The following is a 22,928-nucleotide window of genomic DNA, read 5'->3' as shown; positions in this document are numbered from 1 at the left end:
CAGAGAATAGGGTATTACAGTATTTTCTTGCCAAGTGAATTGGTTTGGACAACAATTTCATACCTTAATAAAAAAGAACTGGATAAAAAGTGCAGACATACAATTGGTTAACAATACAAAAACACAAAGATAGCTTTGAAAGAAGATTTTACTTTATATGTCGCTAGAAACAAATGTCTGAGTGTAGGGTGTCGTGTTTTTGGTCTATCTCATTTACAGCTATTATAAATACAATGTTTCTGAAGGAAGGATACATTAGGAAAGTGCAAAGTTTCTGGCAGTGATGTTGTATTGCTTATGAGCAATATGTTCCTGTTGCAATGGAAGGCAGACTGCTTTTGATTCAGTTGCATGCTGTATTAGATACATAGGTTCAACTTGGGTCAAATACTAAGATTAAAGCATCGGCCAAAAATAAACATTCCTCACATGCATAATGTTCCTTGTTTGAATTAGAAAGTAAAAAATGCGACTCTGGTGGGATTCGAACCCACAACCTATGAATGACTTTGCCAATTCACTTAGAAGTCCAACGCGCTATCCATTGCGCCACAGAGCCAGATGACAATCAACTTGCGTACATCAGGGGATGATCGAGGTTTTGTCAATCCAGTGTTTACTTCACATCATATTATCAAGCCTTCTGGGATACAAGAAAGAATAATTGTTTTCTGAAACATAAAATGTCTGTAGAAGAATCACACTTCTGGGTGAAACCTTGAACTACACCTTTGTTCCTTTAGGGATAAATTCGGAGAATAGGGTATTACTGTATTTTCTTGCAAACTGAATACGTTTGGACAACAATTCCATACCTTAATAAAAAAGAACTGGATAAAAAGTGCAGCCATACAATTGGTTAACAATACAAAAACACAAAGAGAATATACCATAAATAGCTTTGAAAGAAGATTTTACTTTATATGTCGCTAGAAACAAATGTCTGAATGTAGGGTGTCGTGTTTTTGGTCTATCTCATTTACAGCTATTATAAAGACAATGTTTCTGAAGGAAGGATACATTAGAAAAGTGCCAAGTTTCTGGCAGTGATGTTGTATTGCTTATGAGCAATATGTTCCTGTTGCAATGGAAGGCAGACTGCTTTTGATTCAGTTGCATGCTGTATTAGATACATAGGTTCAACTTGGGTCAAATACTAAGATTAAAGCATCGGCCAAAAATAAACATTCCTCACATGCATAATGTTCCTTGTTTGAATAAGAAAGTAAAAAATGCAAATCTGGTGGGATTCGAACCCACAACCTTTGAATGACTTTGCCAATTCACTTAGAAGTCCAACGCGCTATCCATTGTGCCACAGAGCCAGATGAAAATCAACTTGCGTACATTAAGGGATGATCGAAGTTTTGTCAATCCAGTGTTTACTTCACATCATATTATCAAGCCTTCTGGGATACATGAAAGAATGATTGTTTTCTGAAACATTAAATGTCTGTAGCAAGAATCACAGTTCGGGGTGAAACCTTGAACTGCACCTTTGTTCGCTTGGGGAGAAATTCAGAGAATATGGTATTACAGTATTTTCTTGCCAAGTGAATTGGTTTGGACAACAATTTCATACCTTAATAAAAAAGAACTGGATAAAAAGTGCAGACATACAATTGGTTAACAATACAAAAACACAAAGAGAATATACCATAAATAGCTTTGAAAGAAGATTTTACTTTATATGTCGCTAGAAACAAATGTCTGAGTGTAGGGTGTCGTGTTTTTGGTCTATCTCATTTACAGCTATTATAAAGACAATGTTTCTGAAGGAAGGATACATTAGAAAAGTGCCAAGTTTCTGGCAGTGATGTTGTATTGCTTATGAGCAATATGTTCCTGTTGCAATGGAAGGCAGACTGCTTTTGATTCAGTTGCATGCTGTATTAGATACATAGGTTCAACTTGGGTCAAATACTAAGATTAAAGCATCGGCCAAAAATAAACATTCCTCACATGCATAATGTTCCTTGTTTGAATTAGAAAGTAAAAAATGCGACTCTGGTGGGATTCGAACCCACAACCTTTGAATGACTTTGCCAATTCACTTAGAAGTCCAACGCGCTATCCATTGCGCCACAGAGCCAGATGAAAATCAACTTGCGAACATTAAGGGGTGATCGAAGTTTTGTCAATCCAGTGTTTACTTCACATCATATTATCAAGCCTTCTGGGATACAAGAAAGAATAATTGTTTTCTGAAACATAAAATGTCTGTAGAAGAATCACACTTCTGGGTGAAACCTTGAACTACACCTTTGTTCCTTTAGGGATAAATTCGGAGAATAGGGTATTACTGTATTTTCTTGCAAACTGAATACGTTTGGACAACAATTCCATACCTTAATAAAAAAGAACTGGATAAAAAGTGCAGCCATACAATTGGTTAACAATACAAAAACACAAAGAGAATATACCATAAATAGCTTTGAAAGAAGATTTTACTTTATATGTCGCTAGAAACAAATGTCTGAGTGTAGGGTGTCGTGTTTTTGGTCTATCTCATTTACAGCTATTATAAAGACAATGTTTCTGAAGGAAGGATACATTAGGAAAGTGCAAAGTTTTTGGCAGTGATGTTGTATTCCTTATGAGCAATATGTTCCTGTTGCAATGGAAGGCAGACTGCTTTTGATTCAGTTGCATGCTGTATTAGATACATAGGTTCAACTTGGGTCAAATACTAAGATTAAAGCATCGGCCAAAAATAAACATTCCTCACATGCATAATGTTCCTTGTTTGAATAAGAAAGTAAAAAATGCGACTCTGGTGGGATTCGAACCCACAACCTTTGAATGACTTTGCCAATTCACTTAGAAGTCCAACGCGCTATCCATTGCGCCACAGAGCCAGATGACAATCAACTTGCGTACATCAGGGGATGATCAAGGTTTTGTCAATCCAGTGTTTACTTCACATCATATTATCAAGCCTTCTGGGATACAAGAAAGAATAATTGTTTTCTGAAACATAAAATGTCTGCAGAAGAATCACACTTCTGGGTGAAACCTTGAACTACACCTTTGTTCCTTTAGGGATAAATTCGGAGAATAGGGTATTACTGTATTTTCTTGCAAACTGAATACGTTTGGACAACAATTACATACCTTAATAAAAAAGAACTGGATAAAAAGTGCAGCCATACAATTGGTTAACAATACAAAAACACAAAGAGAATATACCATAAATAGTTTTGAAAGAATATTTTACTTTATATGTCGCTAGTAACAAATGTCTGAGTGTAGGGTGTCGTGTTTTGGTCTATCTCATTTACAGCTATTATAAAGACAATGTTTCTGAAGGAAGGATACATTAGGAAAGTGCAAAGTTTCTGGCAGTGATGTTGTATTGCTTATGAGCAATATGTTCCTGTTGCCATGGAAGGCAGACTGCTTTTGATTCAGTTGCATGCTGTATTAGATACATAGGTTCAACTTGGGTGAAATACTAAGATTAAAGCATCGGCCAAAAATAAACATTCCTCACATGCATAATGTTCCTTATTTGAATAAGAAAGTAAAAAATGCGACTCTGGTTGGATTCGAACCCACAACCTTTGAATGACTTTGCCAATTCACTTAGAAGTCCAACGCGCTATCCATTGCGCAACAGAGCCAGATGAAAATCCACTTGCATACAGTAAGGGATGATCGAAGTTTTGTCAATCCAGTGTTTACTTCACATCACATTATCAAGCCTTCTGGGATACATGAAAGAATGATTGTTTTCTGAAACATTAAATGTCTGTAGCAAGAATCACAGTTCGGGGTGAAACCTTGAACTGCACCTTTGTTCGCTTGGGGAGAAATTCAGAGAATAGGGTATTACAGTATTTTCTTGCCAAGTGAATTGGTTTGGACAACAATTTCATACCTTAATAAAAAAGAACTGGATAAAAAGTGCAGACATACAATTGGTTAACAATACAAAAACACAAAGATAGCTTTGAAAGAAGATTTTACTTTATATGTCGCTAGAAACAAATGTCTGAGTGTAGGGTGTCGTGTTTTTGGTCTATCTCATTTACAGCTATTATAAAGACAATGTTTCTGAAGGAAGGATACATTAGGAAAGTGCAAAGTTTCTGGCAGTGATGTTGTATTGCTTATGAGCAATATGTTCCTGTTCCAATGGAAGGCAGACTGCTTTTGATTCAGTTGCATGCTGTATTAGATACATAGGTTCAACTTGGGTCAAATACTAAGATTAAAGCATCGGCCAAAAATAAACATTCCTCACATGCATAATGTTCCTTGTTTGAATTAGAAAGTAAAAAATGCGACTCTGGTGGGATTCGAACCCACAACCTTTGAATGACTTTGCCAATTCACTTAGAAGTCCAACGGGCTATCCATTGCGCCACAGAGCCAGATGACAATCAACTTGCGTACATCAGGGGATGATCGAGGTTTTGTCAATCCAGTGTTTACTTCACATCATATTATCAAGCCTTCTGGGATACATGAAAGAATGATTGTTTTCTGAAACATTAAATGTCTGTAGCAAGAATCACAGTTCGGGGTGAAACCTTGAACTGCACCTTTGTTCGCTTGGGGAGAAATTCAGAGAATAGGGTATTACAGTATTTTCTTGCCAAGTGAATTGGTTTGGACAACAATTTCATACCTTAATAAAAAAGAACTGGATAAAAAGTGCAGACATACAATTGGTTAACAATACAAAAACACAAAGATAGCTTTGAAAGAAGATTTTACTTTATATGTCGCTAGAAACAAATGTCTGAGTGTAGGGTGTCGTGTTTTTGGTCTATCTCATTTACAGCTATTATAAAGACAATGTTTCTGAAGGAAGGATACATTAGGAAAGTGCAAAGTTTCTGGCAGTGATGTTGTATTGCTTATGAGCAATATGTTCCTGTTCCAATGGAAGGCAGACTGCTTTTGATTCAGTTGCATGCTGTATTAGATACATAGGTTCAACTTGGGTCAAATACTAAGATTAAAGCATCGGCCAAAAATAAACATTCCTCACATGCATAATGTTCCTTGTTTGAATTAGAAAGTAAAAAATGCGACTCTGGTGGGATTCGAACCCACAACCTTTGAATGACTTTGCCAATTCACTTAGAAGTCCAACGCGCTATCCATTGCGCAACAGAGCCAGATGAAAATCCACTTGCATACAGTAAGGGATGATCGAAGTTTTGTCAATCCAGTGTTTACTTCACATCACATTATCAAGCCTTCTGGGATACATGAAAGAATGATTGTTTTCTGAAACATTAAATGTCTGTAGCAAGAATCACAGTTCGGGGTGAAACCTTGAACTGCACCTTTGTTCGCTTGGGGAGAAATTCAGAGAATAGGGTATTACAGTATTTTCTTGCCAAGTGAATTGGTTTGGACAACAATTTCATACCTTAATAAAAAAGAACTGGATAAAAAGTGCAGACATACAATTGGTTAACAATACAAAAACACAAAGATAGCTTTGAAAGAAGATTTTACTTTATATGTCGCTAGAAACAAATGTCTGAGTGTAGGGTGTCGTGTTTTTGGTCTATCTCATTTACAGCTATTATAAAGACAATGTTTCTGAAGGAAGGATACATTAGGAAAGTGCAAAGTTTCTGGCAGTGATGTTGTATTGCTTATGAGCAATATGTTCCTGTTCCAATGGAAGGCAGACTGCTTTTGATTCAGTTGCATGCTGTATTAGATACATAGGTTCAACTTGGGTCAAATACTAAGATTAAAGCATCGGCCAAAAATAAACATTCCTCACATGCATAATGTTCCTTGTTTGAATTAGAAAGTAAAAAATGCGACTCTGGTGGGATTCGAACCCACAACCTTTGAATGACTTTGCCAATTCACTTAGAAGTCCAACGGGCTATCCATTGCGCCACAGAGCCAAATGACAATCAACTTGCGTACATCAGGGGATGATCGAGGTTTTGTCAATCCAGTGTTTACTTCACATCATATTATCAAGCCTTCTGGGATACAAGAAAGAATAATTGTTTTCTGAAACATAAAATGTCTGCAGAAGAATCACACTTCTGGGTGAAACCTTGAACTACACCTTTGTTCCTTTAGGGATAAATTCGGAGAATAGGGTATTACTGTATTTTCTTGCTAACTGAATACGTTTGGACAACAATTACATACCTTAATAAAAAAGAACTGGATAAAAAGTGCAGCCATGCAATTGGTTAACAATACAAAAACACAAAGAGAATATACCATAAATAGTTTTGAAAGAATATTTTACTTTATATGTCGCTAGAAACAAATGTCTGAGTGTAGGGTGTCGTGTTTTTGGTCTATCTCATTTACAGCTATTATAAAGACAATGTTTCTGAAGGAAGGATACATTAGGAAAGTGCAAAGTTTCTGGCAGTGATGTTGTATTGCTTATGAGCAATATGTTCCTGTTGCCATGGAAGGCAGACTGCTTTTGATTCAGTTGCATGCTGTATTAGATACATAGGTTCAACTTGGGTGAAATACTAAGATTAAAGCATCGGCCAAAAATAAACATTCCTCACATGCATAATGTTCCTTATTTGAATAAGAAAGTAAAAAATGCGACTCTGGTTGGATTCAAACCCACAACCTTTGAATGACTTTGCCAATTCACTTAGAAGTCCAACGCGCTATCCATTGCGCCACAGAGCCAGATGAAAATCCACTCGCATACAGTAAGGGATGATCTAAGTTTTGTCAATCCAGTGTTTACTTCACATCACATTATCAAGCCTTCTGGGATACATGAAAGAATGATTGTTTTCTGAAACATTAAATGTCTGTAGCAAGAATCACAGTTCGGGGTGAAACCTTGAACTGCACCTTTGTTCGCTTGGGGAGAAATTCAGAGAATAGGGTATTACAGTATTTTCTTGCCAAGTGAATTGGTTTGGACAACAATTTCATACCTTAATAAAAAAGAACTGGATAAAAAGTGCAGACATACAATTGGTTAACAATACAAAAACACAAAGATAGCTTTGAAAGAAGATTTTACTTTATATGTCGCTAGAAACAAATGTCTGAGTGTAGGGTGTCGTGTTTTTGGTCTATCTCATTTACAGCTATTATAAATACAATGTTTCTGAAGGAAGGATACATTAGGAAAGTGCAAAGTTTCTGGCAGTGATGTTGTATTGCTTATGAGCAATATGTTCCTGTTGCAATGGAAGGCAGACTGCTTTTGATTCAGTTGCATGCTGTATTAGATACATAGGTTCAACTTGGGTCAAATACTAAGATTAAAGCATCGGCCAAAAATAAACATTCCTCACATGCATAATGTTCCTTGTTTGAATTAGAAAGTAAAAAATGCGACTCTGGTGGGATTCGAACCCACAACCTATGAATGACTTTGCCAATTCACTTAGAAGTCCAACGCGCTATCCATTGCACCACAGAGCCAGACGAAAATGAACTTGCGTACATTAAGGGATGATCGAAGTTTTGTCAATCCAGTGTTTACTTCACATCATATTATCAAGGCTTCTGGGATACAAGAAAGAATAATTGTTTTCTGAAACATAAAATGTCTGTAGAAGAATCACACTTCTGGGTGAAACCTTGAACTACACCTTTGTTCCTTTAGGGATAAATTCAGAGAATAGGGTATTACTGTATTTTCTTGCAAACTGAATACGTTTGGACAACAATTCCATACCTTAATAAAAAAGAACTGGATAAAAAGTGCAGCCATATAATTGGTTAACAATACAAAAACACAAAGAGAATATACCATAAATAGCTTTGAAAGAAGATTTTACTTTATATGTCGCTAGAAACAAATGTCTGAGTGTAGGGTGTCGTGTTTTTGGTCTATCTCATTTACAGCTATTATAAAGACAATGTTTCTGAAGGAAGGATACATTAGGAAAGTGCAAAGTTTTTGGCAGTGATGTTGTATTCCTTATGAGCAATATGTTCCTGTTGCAATGGAAGGCAGACTGCTTTTGATTCAGTTGCATGCTGTATTAGATACATAGGTTCAACTTGGGTCAAATACTAAGATTAAAGCATCGGCCAAAAATAAACATTCCTCACATGCATAATGTTCCTTGTTTGAATTAGAAAGTAAAAAATGCGACTCTGGTGGGATTCGAACCCACAACCTTTGAATGACTTTGCCAATTCACTTAGAAGTCCAACGGGCTATCCATTGCGCCACAGAGCCAGATGACAATCAACTTGCGTACATCAGGGGATGATCGAGGTTTTGTCAATCCAGTGTTTACTTCACATCATATTATCAAGCCTTCTGGGATACATGAAAGAATGATTGTTTTCTGAAACATTAAATGTCTGTAGCAAGAATCACAGTTCGGGGTGAAACCTTGAACTGCACCTTTGTTTGCTTGGGGAGAAATTCAGAGAATAGGGTATTACAGTATTTTCTTGCCAAGTGAATTGGTTTGGACAACAATTTCATACCTTAATAAAAAAGAACTGGATAAAAAGTGCAGACATACAATTGGTTAACAATACAAAAACACAAAGATAGCTTTGAAAGAAGATTTTACTTTATGTGTCGCTAGAAACAAATGTCTGAGTGTAGGGTGTCGTGTTTTTGGTCTATCTCATTTACAGCTATTATAAAGACAATGTTTCTGAAGGAAGGATACATTAGGAAAGTGCAAAGTTTCTGGCAGTGATGTTGTATTGCTTATGAGCAATATGTTCCTGTTCCAATGGAAGGCAGACTGCTTTTGATTCAGTTGCATGCTGTATTAGATACATAGGTTCAACTTGGGTCAAATACTAAGATTAAAGCATCGGCCAAAAATAAACATTCCTCACATGCATAATGTTCCTTGTTTGAATTAGAAAGTAAAAAATGCGACTCTGGTGGGATTCGAACCCACAACCTTTGAATGACTTTGCCAATTCACTTAGAAGTCCAACGCGCTATCCATTGCGCAACAGAGCCAGATGAAAATCCACTTGCATACAGTAAGGGATGATCGAAGTTTTGTCAATCCAGTGTTTACTTCACATCACATTATCAAGCCTTCTGGGATACATGAAAGAATGATTGTTTTCTGAAACATTAAATGTCTGTAGCAAGAATCACAGTTCGGGGTGAAACCTTGAACTGCACCTTTGTTCGCTTGGGGAGAAATTCAGAGAATAGGGTATTACAGTATTTTCTTGCCAAGTGAATTGGTTTGGACAACAATTTCATACCTTAATAAAAAAGAACTGGATAAAAAGTGCAGACATACAATTGGTTAACAATACAAAAACACAAAGATAGCTTTGAAAGAAGATTTTACTTTATATGTCGCTAGAAACAAATGTCTGAGTGTAGGGTGTCGTGTTTTTGGTCTATCTCATTTACAGCTATTATAAAGACAATGTTTCTGAAGGAAGGATACATTAGGAAAGTGCAAAGTTTCTGGCAGTGATGTTGTATTGCTTATGAGCAATATGTTCCTGTTCCAATGGAAGGCAGACTGCTTTTGATTCAGTTGCATGCTGTATTAGATACATAGGTTCAACTTGGGTCAAATACTAAGATTAAAGCATCGGCCAAAAATAAACATTCCTCACATGCATAATGTTCCTTGTTTGAATTAGAAAGTAAAAAATGCGACTCTGGTGGGATTCGAACCCACAACCTTTGAATGACTTTGCCAATTCACTTAGAAGTCCAACGGGCTATCCATTGCGCCACAGAGCCAAATGACAATCAACTTGCGTACATCAGGGGATGATCGAGGTTTTGTCAATCCAGTGTTTACTTCACATCATATTATCAAGCCTTCTGGGATACAAGAAAGAATAATTGTTTTCTGAAACATAAAATGTCTGCAGAAGAATCACACTTCTGGGTGAAACCTTGAACTACACCTTTGTTCCTTTAGGGATAAATTCGGAGAATAGGGTATTACTGTATTTTCTTGCTAACTGAATACGTTTGGACAACAATTACATACCTTAATAAAAAAGAACTGGATAAAAAGTGCAGCCATGCAATTGGTTAACAATACAAAAACACAAAGAGAATATACCATAAATAGTTTTGAAAGAATATTTTACTTTATATGTCGCTAGAAACAAATGTCTGAGTGTAGGGTGTCGTGTTTTTGGTCTATCTCATTTACAGCTATTATAAAGACAATGTTTCTGAAGGAAGGATACATTAGGAAAGTGCAAAGTTTCTGGCAGTGATGTTGTATTGCTTATGAGCAATATGTTCCTGTTGCCATGGAAGGCAGACTGCTTTTGATTCAGTTGCATGCTGTATTAGATACATAGGTTCAACTTGGGTGAAATACTAAAATTAAAGCATCGGCCAAAAATAACCATTCCTCACATGCATAATGTTCCTTATTTGAATAAGAAAGTAAAAAATGCGACTCTGGTTGGATTCAAACCCACAACCTTTGAATGACTTTGCCAATTCACTTAGAAGTCCAACGCGCTATCCATTGCGCCACAGAGCCAGATGAAAATCCACTTGCATACAGTAAGGGATGATCTAAGTTTTGTCAATCCAGTGTTTACTTCACATCACATTATCAAGCCTTCTGGGATACATGAAAGAATGATTGTTTTCTGAAACATTAAATGTCTGTAGCAAGAATCACAGTTCGGGGTGAAACCTTGAACTGCACCTTTGTTCGCTTGGGGAGAAATTCAGAGAATAGGGTATTACAGTATTTTCTTGCCAAGTGAATTGGTTTGGACAACAATTTCATACCTTAATAAAAAAGAACTGGATAAAAAGTGCAGACATACAATTGGTTAACAATACAAAAACACAAAGATAGCTTTGAAAGAAGATTTTACTTTATATGTCGCTAGAAACAAATGTCTGAGTGTAGGGTGTCGTGTTTTTGGTCTATCTCATTTACAGCTATTATAAATACAATGTTTCTGAAGGAAGGATACATTAGGAAAGTGCAAAGTTTCTGGCAGTGATGTTGTATTGCTTATGAGCAATATGTTCCTGTTGCAATGGAAGGCAGACTGCTTTTGATTCAGTTGCATGCTGTATTAGATACATAGGTTCAACTTGGGTCAAATACTAAGATTAAAGCATCGGCCAAAAATAAACATTCCTCACATGCATAATGTTCCTTGTTTGAATTAGAAAGTAAAAAATGCGACTCTGGTGGGATTCGAACCCACAACCTATGAATGACTTTGCCAATTCACTTAGAAGTCCAACGCGCTATCCATTGCACCACAGAGCCAGACGAAAATGAACTTGCGTACATTAAGGGATGATCGAAGTTTTGTCAATCCAGTGTTTACTTCACATCATATTATCAAGGCTTCTGGGATACAAGAAAGAATAATTGTTTTCTGAAACATAAAATGTCTGTAGAAGAATCACACTTCTGGGTGAAACCTTGAACTACACCTTTGTTCCTTTAGGGATAAATTCAGAGAATAGGGTATTACTGTATTTTCTTGCAAACTGAATACGTTTGGACAACAATTCCATACCTTAATAAAAAAGAACTGGATAAAAAGTGCAGCCATATAATTGGTTAACAATACAAAAACACAAAGAGAATATACCATAAATAGCTTTGAAAGAAGATTTTACTTTATATGTCGCTAGAAACAAATGTCTGAGTGTAGGGTGTCGTGTTTTTGGTCTATCTCATTTACAGCTATTATAAAGACAATGTTTCTGAAGGAAGGATACATTAGGAAAGTGCAAAGTTTTTGGCAGTGATGTTGTATTCCTTATGAGCAATATGTTCCTGTTGCAATGGAAGGCAGACTGCTTTTGATTCAGTTGCATGCTGTATTAGATACATAGGTTCAACTTGGGTCAAATACTAAGATTAAAGCATCGGCCAAAAATAAACATTCCTCACATGCATAATGTTCCTTGTTTGAATTAGAAAGTAAAAAATGCGACTCTGGTGGGATTCGAACCCACAACCTTTGAATGACTTTGCCAATTCACTTAGAAGTCCAACGCGCTATCCATTGCGCCACAGAGCCAGATGACAATCAACTTGCGTACATCAGGGGATGATCGAGGTTTTGTCAATCCAGTGTTTACTTCACATCATATTATCAAGCCTTCTGGGATACAAGAAAGAATAATTGTTTTCTGAAACATAAAATGTCTGTAGAAGAATCACACTTCTGGGTGAAACCTTGAACTACACCTTTGTTCCTTTAGGGATAAATTCGGAGAATAGGGTATTACTGTATTTTCTTGCAAACTGAATACGTTTGGACAACAATTCCATACCTTAATAAAAAAGAACTGGATAAAAAGTGCAGCCATACAATTGGTTAACAATACAAAAACACAAAGAGAATATACCATAAATAGCTTTGAAAGAAGATTTTACTTTATATGTCGCTAGAAACAAATGTCTGAGTGTAGGGTGTCGTGTTTTTGGTCTATCTCATTTACAGCTATTATAAAGACAATGTTTCTGAAGGAAGGATACATTAGAAAAGTGCCAAGTTTCTGGCAGTGATGTTGTATTGCTTATGAGCAATATGTTCCTGTTGCAATGGAAGGCAGACTGCTTTTGATTCAGTTGCATGCTGTATTAGATACATAGGTTCAACTTGGGTCAAATACTAAGATTAAAGCATCGGCCAAAAATAAACATTCCTCACATGCATAATGTTCCTTGTTTGAATAAGAAAGTAAAAAATGCAAATCTGGTGGGATTCGAACCCACAACCTTTGAATGACTTTGCCAATTCACTTAGAAGTCCAACGCGCTATCCATTGTGCCACAGAGCTAGATGAAAATCAACTTGCGTACATTAAGGGATGATCGAAGTTTTGTCAATCCAGTGTTTACTTCACATCATATTATCAAGCCTTCTGGGATACATGAAAGAATGATTGTTTTCTGAAACATTAAATGTCTGTAGCAAGAATCACAGTTCGGGGTGAAACCTTGAACTGCACCTTTGTTCGCTTGGGGAGAAATTCAGAGAATAGGGTATTACAGTATTTTCTTGCCAAGTGAATTGGTTTGGACAACAATTTCATACCTTAATAAAAAAGAACTGGATAAAAAGTGCAGACATACAATTGGTTAACAATACAAAAACACAAAGAGAATATACCATAAATAGCTTTGAAAGAAGATTTTACTTTATATGTCGCTAGAAACAAATGTCTGAGTGTAGGGTGTCGTGTTTTTGGTCTATCTCATTTACAGCTATTATAAAGACAATGTTTCTGAAGGAAGGATACATTAGAAAAGTGCCAAGTTTCTGGCAGTGATGTTGTATTGCTTATGAGCAATATGTTCCTGTTGCAATGGAAGGCAGACTGCTTTTGATTCAGTTGCATGCTGTATTAGATACATAGGTTCAACTTGGGTCAAATACTAAGATTAAAGCATCGGCCAAAAATAAACATTCCTCACATGCATAATGTTCCTTGTTTGAATTAGAAAGTAAAAAATGCGACTCTGGTGGGATTCGAACCCACAACCTTTGAATGACTTTGCCAATTCACTTAGAAGTCCAACGCGCTATCCATTGCACCACAGAGCCAGACGAAAATGAACTTGCGTACATTAAGGGATGATCGAAGTTTTGTCAATCCAGTGTTTACTTCACATCATATTATCAAGCCTTCTGGGATACAAGAAAGAATAATTGTTTTCTGAAACATAAAATGTCTGTAGAAGAATCACACTTCTGGGTGAAACCTTGAACTACACCTTTGTTCCTTTAGGGATAAATTCGGAGAATAGGGTATTACTGTATTTTCTTGCAAACTGAATACGTTTGGACAACAATTCCATACCTTAATAAAAAAGAACTGGATAAAAAGTGCAGCCATATAATTGGTTAACAATACAAAAACACAAAGAGAATATACCATAAATAGCTTTGAAAGAAGATTTTACTTTATATGTCGCTAGAAACAAATGTCTGAGTGTAGGGTGTCGTGTTTTTGGTCTATCTCATTTACAGCTATTATAAAGACAATGTTTCTGAAGGAAGGATACATTAGGAAAGTGCAAAGTTTTTGGCAGTGATGTTGTATTCCTTATGAGCAATATGTTCCTGTTGCAATGGAAGGCAGACTGCTTTTGATTCAGTTGCATGCTGTATTAGATACATAGGTTCAACTTGGGTCAAATACTAAGATTAAAGCATCGGCCAAAAATAAACATTCCTCACATGCATAATGTTCCTTGTTTGAATTAGAAAGTAAAAAATGCGACTCTGGTGGGATTCGAACCCACAACCTTTGAATGACTTTGCCAATTCACTTAGAAGTCCAACGCGCTATCCATTGCGCCACAGAGCCAGATGACAATCAACTTGCGTACATCAGGGGATGATCGAGGTTTTGTCAATCCAGTGTTTACTTCACATCATATTATCAAGCCTTCTGGGATACAAGAAAGAATAATTGTTTTCTGAAACATAAAATGTCTGTAGAAGAATCACACTTCTGGGTGAAACCTTGAACTACACCTTTGTTCCTTTAGGGATAAATTCGGAGAATAGGGTATTACTGTATTTTCTTGCAAACTGAATACGTTTGGACAACAATTCCATACCTTAATAAAAAAGAACTGGATAAAAAGTGCAGCCATACAATTGGTTAACAATACAAAAACACAAAGAGAATATACCATAAATAGCTTTGAAAGAAGATTTTACTTTATATGTCGCTAGAAACAAATGTCTGAGTGTAGGGTGTCGTGTTTTTGGTCTATCTCATTTACAGCTATTATAAAGACAATGTTTCTGAAGGAAGGATACATTAGGAAAGTGCAAAGTTTCTGGCAGTGATGTTGTATTGCTTATGAGCAATATGTTCCTGTTGCAATGGAAGGCTGACTGCTTTTGATTCAGTTGCATGCTGTATTAGATACATAGGTTCAACTTGGGTCAAATACTAAGATTAAAGCATCGGCCAAAAATAAACATTCCTCACATGCATAATGTTCCTTGTTTGAATTAGAAAGTAAAAAATGCGACTCTGGTGGGATTCGAACCCACAACCTTTGAATGACTTTGCCAATTCACTTAGAAGTCCAACGCACTATCCATTGCGCCACAGAGCCAGATGACAATCAACTTGCGTACATCAGGGGATGATCGAGGTTTTGTCAATCCAGTGTTTACTTCACATCATATTATCAAGCCTTCTGGGATACAAGAAAGAATAATTGTTTTCTGAAACATAAAATGTCTGCAGAAGAATCACACTTCTGGGTGAAACCTTGAACTACACCTTTGTTCCTTTAGGGATAAATTCGGAGAATAGTGTATTACTGTATTTTCTTGCAAACTGAATACGTTTGGACAACAATTACATACCTTAATAAAAAAGAACTGGATAAAAAGTGCAGCCATACAATTGGTTAACAATACAAAAACACAAAGAGAATATACCATAAATAGTTTTGAAAGAATATTTTACTTTATATGTCGCTAGAAACAAATGTCTGAGTGTAGGGTGTCGTGTTTTTGGTCTATCTCATTTACAGCTATTATAAAGACAATGTTTCTGAAGGAAGGATACCTTAGGAAAGTGCAAAGTTTCTGGCAGTGATGTTGTATTGCTTATGAGCAATATGTTCCTGTTGCCATGGAAGGCAGACTGCTTTTGATTCAGTTGCATGCTGTATTAGATACATAGGTTCAACTTGGGTGAAATACTAAGATTAAAGCATCAGCCAAAAATAAACATTCCTCACATGCATAATGTTCCTTATTTGAATAAGAAAGTAAAAAATGCGACTCTGGTTGGATTCGAACCCACAACCTTTGAATGACTTTGCCAATTCACTTAGAAGTCCAACACGCTATCCATTGCGCCACAGAGCCAGATGAAAATCCACTTGCATACAGTAAGGGATGATCTAAGTTTTGTCAATCCAGTGTTTACTTCACATCACATTATCAAGCCTTCTGGGATACATGAAAGAATGATTGTTTTCTGAAACATTAAATGTCTGTAGCAAGAATCACAGTTCGGGGTGAAACCTTGAACTGCACCTTTGTTCGCTTGGGGAGAAATTCAGAGAATAGGGTATTACAGTATTTTCTTGCCAAGTGAATTGGTTTGGACAACAATTTCATACCTTAATAAAAAAGAACTGGATAAAAAGTGCAGACATACAATTGGTTAACAATACAAAAACACAAAGATAGCTTTGAAAGAAGATTTTACTTTATATGTCGCTAGAAACAAATGTCTGAGTGTAGGGTGTCGTGTTTTTGGTCTATCTCATTTACAGCTATTATAAATACAATGTTTCTGAAGGAAGGATACATTAGGAAAGTGCAAAGTTTCTGGCAGTGATGTTGTATTGCTTATGAGCAATATGTTCCTGTTGCAATGGAAGGCAGACTGCTTTTGATTCAGTTGCATGCTGTATTAGATACATAGGTTCAACTTGGGTCAAATACTAAGATTAAAGCACCGGCCAAAAATAAACATTCCTCACATGCATAATGTTCCTTGTTTGAATTAGAAAGTAAAAAATGCGACTCTGGTGGGATTCGAACCCACAACCTTTGAATGACTTTGCCAATTCACTTAGAAGTCCAACGCGCTATCCATTGCACCACAGAGCCAGACGAAAATGAACTTGCGTACATTAAGGGATGATCGAAGTTTTGTCAATCCAGTGTTTACTTCACATCATATTATCAAGCCTTCTGGGATACAAGAAAGAATAATTGTTTTCTGAAACATAAAATGTCTGTAGAAGAATCACACTTCTGGGTGAAACCTTGAACTAAACCTTTTTTCCTTTAGGGATAAATTCGGAGAATAGGGTATTACTGTATTTTCTTGCAAACTGAATACGTTTGGACAACAATTCCATACCTTAATAAAAAAGAACTGGATAAAAAGTGCAGCCATACAATTGATTAACAATACAAAAACACAAAGAGAATATACCATAAATAGCTTTGAAAGAAGATTTTACTTTATATGTCGCTAGAAACAAATGTCTGAGTGTAGGGTGTCGTGTTTTTGGTCTATCTCATTTACAGCTATTATAAAGACAATGTTTCTGAAGGAAGGATACATTAGGAAAGTGCAAAGTTTTTGGCAGTGATGTTGTATTCCTTATGAGCAATATGTTCCTGTTGCAATGGAAGGCAGACTGCTTTTGATTCAGTTGCATGCTGTATTAGATACATAGGTTCAACTTGGGTCAAATACTAAGATTAAAGCATCGGCCAAAAATAAACATTCCTCACATGCATAATGTTCCTTGTTTGAATAAGAAAGTAAAAAATGCGACTCTGGTGGGATTCGAACCCACAACCTTTGAATGACTTTGCCAATTCACTTAGAAGTCCAACGCGCTATCCATTGCGCCACAGAGCCAGATGACAATCAACTTGCGTACATCAGGGGATGATCGAGGTTTTGTCAATCCAGTGTTTACTTCACATCATATTATCAAGCCTTCTGGGATACAAGAAAGAATAATTGTTTTCTGAAACATAAAATGTCTGCAGAAGAATCACACTTCTGGGTGAAACCTTGAACTACACCTTTGTTCCTTTAGGGATAAATTCGGAGAATAGGGTATTACTGTATTTTCTTGCAAACTGAATACGTTTGGACAACAATTACATACCTTAATAAAAAAGAACTGGATAAAAAGTGCAGCCATACAATTGGTTAACAATACAAAAACACAAAGAGAATATACCATAAATAGTTTTGAAAGAATATTTTACTTTATATGTCGCTAGTAACAAATGTCTGAGTGTAGGGTGTCGTGTTTTGGTCTATCTCATTTACAGCTATTATAAAGACAATGTTTCTGAAGGAAGGATACATTAGGAAAGTGCAAAGTTTCTGGCAGTGATGTTGTATTGCTTATGAGCAATATGTTCCTGTTGCCATGGAAGGCAGACTGCTTTTGATTCAGTTGCATGCTGTATTAGATACATAGGTTCAACTTGGGTGAAATACTAAGATTAAAGCATCGGCCAAAAATAAACATTCCTCACATGCATAATGTTCCTTATTTGAATAAGAAAGTAAAAAATGCGACTCTGGTTGGATTCGAACCCACAACCTTTGAATGACTTTGCCAATTCACTTAGAAGTCCAACGCGCTATCCATTGCGCAACAGAGCCAGATGAAAATCCACTTGCACACAGTAAGGGATGATCGAAGTTTTGTCAATCCAGTGTTTACTTCACATCACATTATCAAGCCTTCTGGGATACATGAAAGAATGATTGTTTTCTGAAACATTAAATGTCTGTAGCAAGAATCACAGTTCGGGGTGAAACCTTGAACTGCACCTTTGTTCGCTTGGGGAGAAATTCAGAGAATAGGGTATTACAGTATTTTCTTGCCAAGTGAATTGGTTTGGACAACAATTTCATACCTTAATAAAAAAGAACTGGATAAAAAGTGCAGCCATACAATTGGTTAACAATACAAAAACACAAAGAGAATATACCATAAATAGCTTTGAAAGAAGATTTTACTTTATATGTCGCTAGAAACAAATGTCTGAGTGTAGGGTGTCGTGTTTTTGGTCTATCTCATTTACAGCTATTATAAAGACAATGTTTCTGAAGGAAGGATACATTAGGAAAGTGCAAAGTTTTTGGCAGTGATGTTGTATTCCTTATGAGCAATATGTTCCTGTTGCAATGGAAGGCAGACTGCTTTTGATTCAGTTGCATGCTGTATTAGATACATAGGTTCAACTTGGGTCAAATACTAAGATTAAAGCATCGGCCAAAAATAAACATTCCTCACATGCATAATGTTCCTTGTTTGAATAAGAAAGTAAAAAATGCGACTCTGGTGGGATTCGAACCCACAACCTTTGAATGACTTTGCCAATTCACTTAGAAGTCCAACGCGCTATCCATTGCGCCACAGAGCCAGATGACAAACAACTTGCGTACATCAGGGGATGATCGAGGTTTTGTCAATCCAGTGTTTACTTCACATCATATTATCAAGCCTTCTGGGATACAAGAAAGAATAATTGTTTTCTGAAACATAAAATGTCTGCAGAAGAATCACACTTCTGGGTGAAACCTTGAACTACACCTTTGTTCCTTTAGGGATAAATTCGGAGAATAGGGTATTACTGTATTTTCTTGCAAACTGAATACGTTTGGACAACAATTACATACCTTAATAAAAAAGAACTGGATAAAAAGTGCAGCCATACAATTGGTTAACAATACAAAAACACAAAGAGAATATACCATAAATAGTTTTGAAAGAATATTTTACTTTATATGTCGCTAGTAACAAATGTCTGAGTGTAGGGTGTCGTGTTTTGGTCTATCTCATTTACAGCTATTATAAAGACAATGTTTCTGAAGGAAGGATACATTAGGAAAGTGCAAAGTTTCTGGCAGTGATGTTGTATTGCTTATGAGCAATATGTTCCTGTTGCCATGGAAGGCAGACTGCTTTTGATTCAGTTGCATGCTGTATTAGATACATAGGTTCAACTTGGGTGAAATACTAAGATTAAAGCATCGGCCAAAAATAAACATTCCTCACATGCATAATGTTCCTTATTTGAATAAGAAAGTAAAAAATGCGACTCTGGTTGGATTCGAACCCACAACCTTTGAATGACTTTGCCAATTCACTTAGAAGTCCAACGCGCTATCCATTGCGCAACAGAGCCAGATGAAAATCCACTTGCATACAGTAAGGGATGATCGAAGTTTTGTCAATCCAGTGTTTACTTCACATCACATTATCAAGCCTTCTGGGATACATGAAAGAATGATTGTTTTCTGAAACATTAAATGTCTGTAGCAAGAATCACAGTTCGGGGTGAAACCTTGAACTGCACCTTTGTTCGCTTGGGGAGAAATTCAGAGAATAGGGTATTACAGTATTTTCTTGCCAAGTGAATTGGTTTGGACAACAATTTCATACCTTAATAAAAAAGAACTGGATAAAAAGTGCAGACATACAATTGGTTAACAATACAAAAACACAAAGATAGCTTTGAAAGAAGATTTTACTTTATATGTCGCTAGAAACAAATGTCTGAGTGTAGGGTGTCGTGTTTTTGGTCTATCTCATTTACAGCTATTATAAAGACAATGTTTCTGAAGGAAGGATACATTAGGAAAGTGCAAAGTTTCTGGCAGTGATGTTGTATTGCTTATGAGCAATATGTTCCTGTTCCAATGGAAGGCAGACTGCTTTTGATTCAGTTGCATGCTGTATTAGATACATAGGTTCAACTTGGGTCAAATACTAAGATTAAAGCATCGGCCAAAAATAAACATTCCTCACATGCATAATGTTCCTTGTTTGAATTAGAAAGTAAAAAATGCGACTCTGGTGGGATTCGAACCCACAACCTTTGAATGACTTTGCCAATTCACTTAGAAGTCCAACGGGCTATCCATTGCGCCACAGAGCCAGATGACAATCAACTTGCGTACATCAGGGGATGATCGAGGTTTTGTCAATCCAGTGTTTACTTCACATCATATTATCAAGCCTTCTGGGATACAAGAAAGAATAATTGTTTTCTGAAACATAAAATGTCTGTAGAAGAATCACACTTCTGGGTGAAACCTTGAACTACACCTTTGTTCCTTTAGGGATAAATTCGGAGAATAGGGTATTACTGTATTTTCTTGCAAACTGAATACGTTTGGACAACAATTCCATACCTTAATAAAAAAGAACTGGATAAAAAGTGCAGCCATACAATTGGTTAACAATACAAAAACACAAAGAGAATATACCATAAATAGCTTTGAAAGAAGATTTTACTTTATATGTCGCTAGAAACAAATGTCTGAGTGTAGGGTGTCGTGTTTTTGGTCTATCTCATTTACAGCTATTATAAAGACAATGTTTCTGAAGGAAGGATACATTAGGAAAGTGCAAAGTTTTTGGCAGTGATGTTGTATTCCTTATGAGCAATATGTTCCTGTTGCAATGGAAGGCAGACTGCTTTTGATTCAGTTGCATGCTGTATTAGATACATAGGTTCAACTTGGGTCAAATACTAAGATTAAAGCATCGGCCAAAAATAAACATTCCTCACATGCATAATGTTCCTTGTTTGAATAAGAAAGTAAAAAATGCGACTCTGGTGGGATTCGAACCCCCAACCTTTGAATGACTTTGCCAATTCACTTAGAAGTCCAACGCGCTATCCATTGCGCCACAGAGCCAGATGACAATCAACTTGCGTACATCAGGGGATGATCGAGGTTTTGTCAATCCAGTGTTTACTTCACATCATATTATCAAGCCTTCTGGGATACAAGAAAGAATAATTGTTTTCTGAAACATAAAATGTCTGCAGAAGAATCACACTTCTGGGTGAAACCTTGAACTACACCTTTGTTCCTTTAGGGATAAATTCGGAGAATAGGGTATTACTGTATTTTCTTGCAAACTGAATACGTTTGGACAACAATTACATACCTTAATAAAAAAGAACTGGATAAAAAGTGCAGCCATACAATTGGTTAACAATACAAAAACACAAAGAGAATATACCATAAATAGTTTTGAAAGAATATTTTACTTTATATGTCGCTAGTAACAAATGTCTGAGTGTAGGGTGTCGTGTTTTGGTCTATCTCATTTACAGCTATTATAAAGACAATGTTTCTGAAGGAAGGATACATTAGGAAAGTGCAAAGTTTCTGGCAGTGATGTTGTATTGCTTATGAGCAATATGTTCCTGTTCCAATGGAAGGCAGACTGCTTTTGATTCAGTTGCATGCTGTATTAGATACATAGGTTCAACTTGGGTCAAATACTAAGATTAAAGCATCGGCCAAAAATAAACATTCCTCACATGCATAATGTTCCTTGTTTGAATTAGAAAGTAAAAAATGCGACTCTGGTGGGATTCGAACCCACAACCTTTGAATGACTTTGCCAATTCACTTAGAAGTCCAACGGGCTATCCATTGCGCCACAGAGCCAGATGACAATCAACTTGCGTACATCAGGGGATGATCGAGGTTTTGTCAATCCAGTGTTTACTTCACATCATATTATCAAGCCTTCTGGGATACATGAAAGAATGATTGTTTTCTGAAACATTAAATGTCTGTAGCAAGAATCACAGTTCGGGGTGAAACCTTGAACTGCACCTTTGTTCGCTTGGGGAGAAATTCAGAGAATAGGGTATTACAGTATTTTCTTGCCAAGTGAATTGGTTTGGACAACAATTTCATACCTTAATAAAAAAGAACTGGATAAAAAGTGCAGACATACAATTGGTTAACAATACAAAAACACAAAGATAGCTTTGAAAGAAGATTTTACTTTATATGTCGCTAGAAACAAATGTCTGAGTGTAGGGTGTCGTGTTTTTGGTCTATCTCATTTACAGCTATTATAAAGACAATGTTTCTGAAGGAAGGATACATTAGGAAAGTGCAAAGTTTCTGGCAGTGATGTTGTATTGCTTATGAGCAATATGTTCCTGTTCCAATGGAAGGCAGACTGCTTTTGATTCAGTTGCATGCTGTATTAGATACATAGGTTCAACTTGGGTCAAATACTAAGATTAAAGCATCGGCCAAAAATAAACATTCCTCACATGCATAATGTTCCTTGTTTGAATTAGAAAGTAAAAAATGCGACTCTGGTGGGATTCGAACCCACAACCTTTGAATGACTTTGCCAATTCACTTAGAAGTCCAACGCGCTATCCATTGCGCAACAGAGCCAGATGAAAATCCACTTGCATACAGTAAGGGATGATCGAAGTTTTGTCAATCCAGTGTTTACTTCACATCACATTATCAAGCCTTCTGGGATACATGAAAGAATGATTGTTTTCTGAAACATTAAATGTCTGTAGCAAGAATCACAGTTCGGGGTGAAACCTTGAACTGCACCTTTGTTCGCTTGGGGAGAAATTCAGAGAATAGGGTAATACAGTATTTTCTTGCCAAGTGAATTGGTTTGGACAACAATTTCATACCTTAATAAAAAAGAACTGGATAAAAAGTG

At 36.3% G+C, this 22,928-nt stretch overlaps 9 non-coding genes across 9 annotated transcripts; all 9 read right to left on the bottom strand.

Moving 5' to 3' along the window:
• Window positions 1-2,002: 2,002 nt before the first annotated feature.
• On the bottom strand, window positions 2,003-2,092 carry TRNAR-UCU (transfer RNA arginine (anticodon UCU)). The gene is given in 2 exon segments: window positions 2,003-2,038; window positions 2,056-2,092. It is a non-coding gene; the product is annotated as a tRNA-Arg (tRNA).
• Window positions 2,093-2,768: 676 nt separating this feature from the next.
• On the bottom strand, window positions 2,769-2,858 carry TRNAR-UCU (transfer RNA arginine (anticodon UCU)). Its single transcript is given in 2 exon segments — window positions 2,769-2,804; window positions 2,822-2,858. It is a non-coding gene; the product is annotated as a tRNA-Arg (tRNA).
• A 9,010-nt stretch (window positions 2,859-11,868) lies between these two features.
• Window positions 11,869-11,958, bottom strand: TRNAR-UCU (transfer RNA arginine (anticodon UCU)). Its single transcript is given in 2 exon segments — window positions 11,869-11,904; window positions 11,922-11,958. It is a non-coding gene; the product is annotated as a tRNA-Arg (tRNA).
• Window positions 11,959-13,401: 1,443 nt separating this feature from the next.
• TRNAR-UCU (transfer RNA arginine (anticodon UCU)) lies at window positions 13,402-13,491 on the bottom strand. Its single transcript is given in 2 exon segments — window positions 13,402-13,437; window positions 13,455-13,491. It is a non-coding gene; the product is annotated as a tRNA-Arg (tRNA).
• A 676-nt stretch (window positions 13,492-14,167) lies between these two features.
• TRNAR-UCU (transfer RNA arginine (anticodon UCU)) lies at window positions 14,168-14,257 on the bottom strand. The gene is given in 2 exon segments: window positions 14,168-14,203; window positions 14,221-14,257. It is a non-coding gene; the product is annotated as a tRNA-Arg (tRNA).
• A 676-nt stretch (window positions 14,258-14,933) lies between these two features.
• Window positions 14,934-15,023, bottom strand: TRNAR-UCU (transfer RNA arginine (anticodon UCU)). Its single transcript is given in 2 exon segments — window positions 14,934-14,969; window positions 14,987-15,023. It is a non-coding gene; the product is annotated as a tRNA-Arg (tRNA).
• Window positions 15,024-16,452: 1,429 nt separating this feature from the next.
• Window positions 16,453-16,542, bottom strand: TRNAR-UCU (transfer RNA arginine (anticodon UCU)). The gene is given in 2 exon segments: window positions 16,453-16,488; window positions 16,506-16,542. It is a non-coding gene; the product is annotated as a tRNA-Arg (tRNA).
• Window positions 16,543-17,218: 676 nt separating this feature from the next.
• TRNAR-UCU (transfer RNA arginine (anticodon UCU)) lies at window positions 17,219-17,308 on the bottom strand. Its single transcript is given in 2 exon segments — window positions 17,219-17,254; window positions 17,272-17,308. It is a non-coding gene; the product is annotated as a tRNA-Arg (tRNA).
• A 1,442-nt stretch (window positions 17,309-18,750) lies between these two features.
• On the bottom strand, window positions 18,751-18,840 carry TRNAR-UCU (transfer RNA arginine (anticodon UCU)). Its single transcript is given in 2 exon segments — window positions 18,751-18,786; window positions 18,804-18,840. It is a non-coding gene; the product is annotated as a tRNA-Arg (tRNA).
• Window positions 18,841-22,928: the final 4,088 nt, after the last annotated feature.

The sequence above is a fragment of the Ambystoma mexicanum genome (genome assembly GCF_040938575.1).
Source record: "Ambystoma mexicanum isolate Mex_15411 chromosome 12 unlocalized genomic scaffold, UKY_AmexF1_1 Mex_chr12_unloc.1, whole genome shotgun sequence".
NCBI classification, from domain to species: domain Eukaryota; kingdom Metazoa; phylum Chordata; class Amphibia; order Caudata; family Ambystomatidae; genus Ambystoma; species Ambystoma mexicanum.
Note: the sequence above shows the minus strand (reverse complement) of the source record. Positions and strands in the feature narration are given on the sequence as shown.